Source organism: Pelmatolapia mariae, linkage group LG9 (genome assembly GCF_036321145.2).
Source record: "Pelmatolapia mariae isolate MD_Pm_ZW linkage group LG9, Pm_UMD_F_2, whole genome shotgun sequence".
NCBI lineage: Eukaryota > Metazoa > Chordata > Actinopteri > Cichliformes > Cichlidae > Pelmatolapia > Pelmatolapia mariae.
Window position 1 is genome coordinate 10203766 of NC_086235.1, and position 7591 is coordinate 10211356.

Genomic DNA, 7591 nt, shown 5'->3' on the forward strand with positions numbered 1-7591 from the left:
CACTTGGACTATTCCGCAGCACCCCTCTCACATTGGTACACCCCCCCCCCCCCCCCCCCCCGGTATTCATTGTCTTCTACAGTAGAGCGGGACATTTAATTTACTCTCAGCGGAATTGACCGGAGAAGGCATCAGTTCATGCACTGCACTGGCCTGCACCATGATTAGTATAAGGTAAGAATGAATGCTTTTTTTTCCTACTCGGTATTTCCATGTTTGCATTTGAATAACAGTAAAAAAAAAACTTGTTAATGTTGTACATTAACGAGTTTTTTAAATTGTGTCTACTTCTTACAATCTGGCAACAAATAAATTGCACTGCGAACAAAGTATATCAACAAAGAAAACATTTTCGTTTCATAATTTCTTCGTTATATTCCCTTACAAAGCTAGCTTTAACGCTTCGAGGTTTCCTTTGTTCTTGCCGTTGCCTCGGCGCTTGACCCAGACTTTCGCTCTGTAGTTGCTTAGTACTACAAAAAATTCTAAATCTGTGATATATGATTGATAAACGTAAAGTTAACTGTATAAACGTGTTCAATGACTTTGTTACTTTTGATGACTGGAGAGCACTCGCTTCAATTCGCACACGAAAACTTTAGACTCAGTTTGAAAGCTCACGCAGCATGCGTGACTGTACGTTGCACGCTCACCTAACTTTACGTTGCACGCGTACATGACTTTCCGTTTGTGCCTTGAATAATGAATAAGGCTACGTCCACACGTACCAGCGTATTTTTGAAACCGCTGATTTTTCTATGCGTTTGCACCTTTTGTCCACACGTAATGTATGTCTGGCCGTACATTGTGTTTGTATTTCCAGGCACATTTCACGAAGCAGAACGCAGTCTTCAGAGATATCCACGTGAACGCTGTGATACGTCTGACCTTCAGTCCGAAGAAGAAGCCCAGACCAGTCTTAAAAGAAAGCACAAGTAAAACCTTTATATTCACAAACATATCTTTGATTGTTAAGAATTTATGATCTTGTCTTTTATACATATCTGTGGTGCTTGCATACTGCAATATCACCACATAATATAGTCCAAAAAGTGGAAGTTTGTAAACTTTTTAAAAATGCAAAGCCGTGTACACTTGTGCACTTCAAAAATTCATTGTATACTGTACCTTCTTGCACGTCTCTGTTTCCTGTGTGTGTTGTTAGAAATCAAACTAACTTTAGGAAACAATATGCCAAAAGCATATTTACAATTACTTAAGACCGTTTTTAATTTATTTTCTTTAGACCAAATCCCCTGTACACATATACGGACTCAGAGGATGAGCGGCCTACAAAAAAACGGTTTCCCCAGGCCCCTCGAGTGAAAATACCAGGTAATAAAATAATGTCTAGTGTCTGTGTACATATCTGTGTCTGACACGAGGAAACTTTTTTGACAAGTTGTCTGTATTCTTAAATACTTAAAAAATTATCTTTTTCTAAACAGCCCTCATCACTCCGCAGTCTGCCCCCCAGCCCACTGATAGCAACCATCATAATGCCCCACCCAGCTTCCGGCACCTTTCGCCACTCCGGCACAAACCAACACAGCTTTGCGATCTCCCCAGCATGCAGAGTCTGATGTCTTCCCTATAGATGGTATGCTTTTAAAAAAGCTTTAAAGCTGCATCACAATGTCATTGTACTCTTATCTTCAAAACACCAGTTTATACTCCTGAATGTCATCTTGTTGTGATTTTTTTTTTCTGTAGATTCCAGAGACTCTGTGAAGCCACTATTACAAGGCAAGTTTGAAAATCTTGGAATTTCACAGTTTACATGGTATAACAAATATATGTGACAGGCAAAAACTAGTAAACACTTTTAGCAGTTACAAGAACTAACAAATGAATATCCAACAAAAGGGAATAGAAATACATTGCACTGCCAATACTTTGGTTTATTCTTTGTATGACTTGAAAATCAGGCTTTAGGGAAAACTAAATGACATGTTTCTATCATCAATTACATGAAGTAAACACACAGGCACTTGCATACACATTTAAGACATGAGACTCGCTAATTCCATCTCATAAAATGTGTCTATAGGTGAGACGCTTTGCGTTGATTGGTGCTGCTGGACCACACTGGAGGTGCGAGTCCGCCGTGTAATGGTTTATGCCATTACAAAGGAGCTGGCCTCTGTACTCAACTGGGCAGGGGACCAAGGACCAGACAAAGCAAAAAAGGGCATTTAAAGAGACAGCGCTGTGCAGATGCATATTTGGTAAGTTTTAACATTTATTGTAGTTTTATGAGCCTAAAGTGAACAATAAAGGGATCAATTGATGTGCTGGGTGCGTTTCACATTTCCTATGTCTGTTTTTTGCTATATTACTTTGTCTTTCTTAATAACAAGACTTTCATGTCCGGTTAATCTGGAGATGGAGTCTTTGGTCTTCGGCTTGTTTTGTCCTCGGGTTGTACACTTTGTACAGCCCGAGGACCCCATGTTTTCTTCTTTTTTTTTTTAAAGGATACACGGCACACCATGCTAAGACATATCGCATTTTCAGCTTATAGCTCTTTGGGAATCAAATGCGGCAGTTTGCTGATTTCCGCCTGGTGACTTTCATGTTTATCAGCCTAGGAGTTTACATACTTTCTCCCTGCTGAAGACAATTAACAAGAGCTTATTCATGTGCTCTAATTCCCTTTTTTTGTGTGTGTGTCTATTTTTTGTCCTAGATGGCCTGGCGCAGCAGATAGGGGCGAACTCTATGTCTGAGTTGGTCTTTGCTCAAGCAGTCCAGAAATGGCTCAGATATGCTCCAGATCGTACGGGTGGCGCGCAGGAAGCACATCATCCATCCCCATCCCGGAGTAAATAATAAAAAGTGACGTGAAACATAGAAATGTAAATAGGAAACTTTGTCTTTTAATAAAGTATTTTGCAAATGATACATGTCTATTGACCTTTTTTGGTTTTTTGTTTTTTTTCAATAAAAAGCAACTGTGCGAAAGAGGTGGAAAATCAATACCATATCTCAACAGTGTTTCAATATCAGAATCTGACATTGTTTCAATGTCAACAGTGTTAGAAAATATAACGTCGAATCAATGTCAGGTTTCAACATTGATTCAACATCAAAACCTGACGTTGTTTCAACATTAAAAATGGGTGCAAGAGTGATGTTGGGTCAACGTCACACTTCAACGTTGCTTCAATGACGTCGCCTGATATTGACTCAACATTGTTTCAATGTTTCCTTGCTATCTGGGTTGGCAGCTTTAACAGACTTACTTAGATAAACAATTATGAAGGATGTCCAGAGAGACGTGGAGTTTGTCTTTCCTCCATTTTCTTTCAGCACGACGACATTCACGCCTAAGGGCACGAGTAGTATCATTTAGCCAGGGTTGTGAGGATTTGGCACGTTTAATCCTCAGAGGTGCCACAGAGTTAAGAATGTCAGCGCATGTAGTATAAAAGAGGTTAGCAAGCTCATCCGCTGATAAAACCCCATTACAGTTAGCATCAGAGAGGGGAGAGTCAAGGAAAGCATCAATGAAGTGGGCGATTGACTGGGAGTTAATCGTGCGCGTTTGCCGCACAGGACCATCACTGTTCAAATCCACATCGCTCACTACAGTATTAAACAAAACCGGGAAGTGATCAGAAATCCCAGAGTCCTTTATGTCCGTGATGCAAATATCCAGACCATAAGATAGTACCAAATCAAGTATATGACCTTTAGTGTGAGTTGGTTCACTTACCCACTGGGTGAGATTGAGGGCGCTAATAAGAGCGAGGAAATCCTTAGCTAGCGAACTGTCCTCACAGCAAACATGAATGTTAAAGTCACCAACAATTAGTATACGGTCATAACGTAGCACAAGGCTCCCCAGTAGATCAGCAAATTCTGGAAGAAAATCCTTGATAAGTTTCGGGGGGCAATACATCACAGCGCAGAGGATGGAGGGGACGCAGTTCACTTCCAATAACTGCACCTCGAAACTGGGGTACAGAACAGGTGGCAGCTGCCGACATCGAAGTTTGTTTTTAAAAACTGAAGCTAGCCCTCCACCTCTTCCAGTGGTCCGGGGTGAGCTAATAAAAGCGTAGTCAGGTGGGAGCAGTTCCGAGAAAGGAAAAAGTTCGCCAGGGCGAAGCCAAGTTTCCGTCAGGAATAACCCAGCACCAAGCGGGTGGAAGATCAGCTGGGAGGTCCAGGTAACCATAAGGTCCAACAGGGCGAATCCAGCAATGACAGAACAGTCTGAAGTTAGCATGGTCCCGGAGGGCAGGAATAGATGACAAGATGTTTATAGAATAGCGATCATTTGTCGCAACATAGGACTTTAAAAAGGCCTTGATACGAACACGGATGCCGCCACGTTTACCCCGTCTCCATGATCGTTTCCTTTGAGAGAAGGTAGATGGTAAGTGGCGGAGGTAATCAGGAAAGTCCTTCGAAAGCGGAGGAGGATTCTCAGATCTCCATTTAAAATCTTGTGTCTGGTAGTCCAAGGGCCGGAGATTCAAAAGAGTTTGGCGATCATAGGCAAGTAACGTGGAGACATCAGGGCAGCACATAGAGAGAAGGACGACAAACAACAAACAACAGCGGAGGAGACGGCTTGCCGTGAACACTGGCGCCATCTTGGCATCACAGAAGCCATGCTCACTGATCACCTGCTCTCTTCTCAACCTAGCTTAAACAACTCTTTCTCAAAGCTTCACAGCATGACTTATCAAATTTATCTTTGCAGTTACAGTTCTTTACATCACCTTTGAACATATTGTTTAACACAAAATGCATTGATTTTTAACAACAAAAGGCCCACTGCTTTCTCTCCTAGGCATCTCCATACTTTAATACAGTGGGTATGGATATATCTACTCTCCATTATATCGGCCAGAACTCTCCTTTAATCAGTCACAATTTCTACATTTAAAGTCTCTGCTCTCACTGCCACTCTCCTTCCTTGCTCTGTCAAAAAATACCGTTCCCCTCTCGCCTTTACCCAACAGTAGCAAAGTTGGCACGCTGCTGGCAAACTGCACTGAAGTTGGTGATGGTTAGATTGCAACTTGAGCATTTAGGTATGAAAATACCTGATGATCAGCCTGTTGATTTGGCAAAAACTGTATGCCCACTGAGCAACTCTCTACATTTATCTGGCCTTGGGACTGGCACTTGTGGGCCCGTGCACCAGGGTTACAAGATGGATAGATGGATGGATTAGGGAATGGAGTTCATGTAAGTCATTTATTCTGGAGAAAAGACGTGAGAGCTGGTGTAACTGTGTCTTTTTTAGGTTTTCAATGTATAAGCATAGAAGGACAAAGAGTTCTCAAAATAGAGCCAGACCAGAAAATATAAATCACTGCAGTTGGAGTATCAATCAAACTGTATTTTAGCTAACGTTGTCCTCACAGAACTCAAGGTTTTAACCTCAAAAGATGCACACTGTCACATACCGTGTGTAATCCCACCTACTTAGAGGTAGGCAGATGCTGCACAGCTGTTTATACGCACCAATACAGCTCTGATTTCATTCCTTCAGCGTGAAAATGTCCAGGCTGACTGGTAAACATGCTGTGTGCAGTCAGACAACACATAACTGTGTCAGTATTTTAATATCAAGTAGCATTTCTCACATCTGCTAGTGCGCACTGCTGCCTATACTGAAGCTTTGGATTTATTTACTTACCATTAAACTGCACAGATGGTTACTACACTGTGGGAAACACCCAGCTCAACAATTCATTAAATTTGGCTTATGTCTTCAAATAACATTTTATTAATGCATTCTTTTGCCAAAGCCAACAAGCTGTTTCCTGTAGGTCCCCGTCAAATATTTACCTTCAGATGAAGAAACATTTGTAAAAGTGTACAACCTCTTTTTGTAAAAAGTTTTGGAGTAAAAAGTGTTGAATAAGACCAACTCCATTTGTGCTACGTGATTCAATGTCACTGTAATGTCACCTCAACCAAAAGGAAAAGCTCAATTTAAAACATTAGGTGGTCTGAGAAGTCATTCTGACACATCTTTCAGCAGCGGTGCTATTTAGTATCCACTTTGCAGTCAGTTTGACCGCAGGAGAGGCAAATTTTCATCAGCCCGTTGCCCTGCCAAAATGGTGAAGGATAATTTCCCTTAATTACACACAAAGGAAGCTTTGAATCTGACCGTTCATTTCTCCCGTCAGTCTAATGGCACCCTTTGGTGAGACTTTTCCATTCCCACTGGGGTGTTCAGAGGCCTGTCATAGGTTCAGAGGAGCTGCCTGATAAAATATCGATTTGACAAAAGCACATGCGGTTCTTCCTGCTTTGGATATTTTGGACTTGGAGTCTGTTTTGATTTTTGTCCTGCTGTCAGTATGTGAGGCCTGCAACTCTTCAGTCGACAGCAAATGCAAGACTGGAAGGAAGGAAAACTGGGTTATAGTGAAATTTAGCAGAGACTTAATCAATTTATGATGTGACAACTTTTATTTCCTGAAATCCCTATTAGTGTTCATCTGTGCCAGAAAAAAATGCATCCACTTCCTCAGCCTGGATACTGTACACTCAAGTAAGCAGAAAAAGTAATTCAGAAAATAAACACATTTCCATTCTACACAAAAATAGACCGCGCTGAGGAAAACAAAGAGCAACGACTGAGCGTACCTGCAACTGCTTCAAAAACGTGGAAAACATTAGCATATTGAGTGGTATTCTATTATAAAATCCAGTATGTTTTTAATGCTTTGTACTCTCAGCAATTACCTAACATATGCATAATTCAAACATACATTTTACCTTTTCACCCCTGTTTTGACAAAAGGGGCATATTGTTGTTTTTGAAAGGCAATATTTAACACAAATCTTGACAATAAAAACAACAGAGAGGATAAACTGTATATGTACAGTGTTTAAACTTAAATTCACAGCAAACTGTCTGAACATTGCTTTGCTGCTATGGCAAACATTGAGGTCGGGCCCTGTCAGAATTTTAATTTGAATGGAATTAAGGCGAAACAAGGTGGGGACAAATAAACGATGAAAGGGCCACAATTAGGAATGTGCCTCCTGCAGTGGGAAGGAGGTTGGGGTTCACGACGGGCGCACAAAACACCCACAACATAATGATAACTTGTATTTAGACTCTGAGATTATGGTTGGTGGATGTTTTTTATCTATTAAGACAAACCGTAAACTTTTCTAACTTTATCCAAGGGCTGCCAATTCATATAATATAATGCAACAATGTTCAGTAATACTCACTATAGCTGGTTATTGTCCTACAAACCAATGTAAATACAGTAGCATACCACTTTATTTATAAAGCACTTTAAAAACAACAACATAGCTGTATAATAAAACCAAACGTAAAAGACAAATACAGGTCAGCGGATAAAAGATACAGAAACACAAAAGAGCTGTAGAAGTCACATCATTATGAAGAGAATGCATTACTCATTAATACTTCCTGTTGCAAATAAATTGTACTGTCTGTACTTTCTTGGGTAGAAATTGTATACAATAAAATATTTTATGCTTTTATTATAATTGTGCCCATATAAAATGTTCCATACCTAGTTTTAATAAAAAATAACTCATAATAGATTACATGTCACTGTATTGGGTCTTCGACTCA

General features: G+C 40.5%; 1 long non-coding RNA gene across 1 annotated transcript; it reads left to right on the plus strand.

Annotated features, from left to right (window-relative positions):
• The first annotated feature begins 1546 nt into the window (after nucleotides 1–1546).
• On the plus strand, nucleotides 1547–2159 carry LOC135933577 (uncharacterized). Its single transcript, XR_010573838.1, has 3 exons — nucleotides 1547–1600; nucleotides 1714–1746; nucleotides 2051–2159. It is a non-coding gene; the product is annotated as an uncharacterized LOC135933577 (long non-coding RNA).
• The last annotated feature ends 5432 nt before the right edge of the window (nucleotides 2160–7591 follow it).